Below are 496 nucleotides of genomic sequence, written 5' to 3' on the forward strand. Positions count from 1 at the left end.
GCCCAGGTGGGGGTGGGGGTCACAGCAGGGCCCTGTGGAAGCGGTTCCCTGCTTCTATTTGCTTCCCTCTCGCATGGGAGAGGGCGCTATTTGGCCTAGATTACAATCCCAGCCCCACCCCCGAAGATGAGTTAGTCTCAGGATTTGGCATCCAACCAGGAGCCTGGGCCTTGTCCTGGACTCTCCTCCTCCACCGCCTTCCTCGGGCCGAGGTCCCGGCCCCCCTCGGTCCAGGTCTGCTCCCGCCCTCAGTGGTGACAGCTCCCTGCTCGGGACAGCCCCCCTCTGGCGGGGTTGCATGGAGTCGGCCGTGGCCTCTGTCATCGGCCCTCTGCAGACCTGGGTCCAGAGCCCCGCGAGTCTCTGAGGCGGGCGGGCTCACCAGGGTCTCTGGGGGCTTCTTCACCCGCACACCCCCCTCCTCCAGACTCAGTCTCCCTGCCGCTGCCTGGAGAGATGTCACAGCCTCTGTTCAGCCACTTCCCTTCTCCTCGTT

General features: G+C 65.5%; 1 protein-coding gene across 1 annotated transcript in view; it reads left to right on the forward strand.

The window, feature by feature from the left end:
• The window catches only part of TTLL1 (tubulin tyrosine ligase like 1), an 11,898-nt gene that overhangs the window by 1,539 nt on the left and 9,863 nt on the right, over positions 1-496 (forward strand). The gene's annotated exons all lie outside the window — the stretch shown is intronic.

The sequence above is a fragment of the Myotis davidii genome, unplaced genomic scaffold (genome assembly GCF_000327345.1).
Source record: "Myotis davidii unplaced genomic scaffold, ASM32734v1 scaffold428, whole genome shotgun sequence".
In the NCBI taxonomy this organism is placed as follows: domain Eukaryota; kingdom Metazoa; phylum Chordata; class Mammalia; order Chiroptera; family Vespertilionidae; genus Myotis; species Myotis davidii.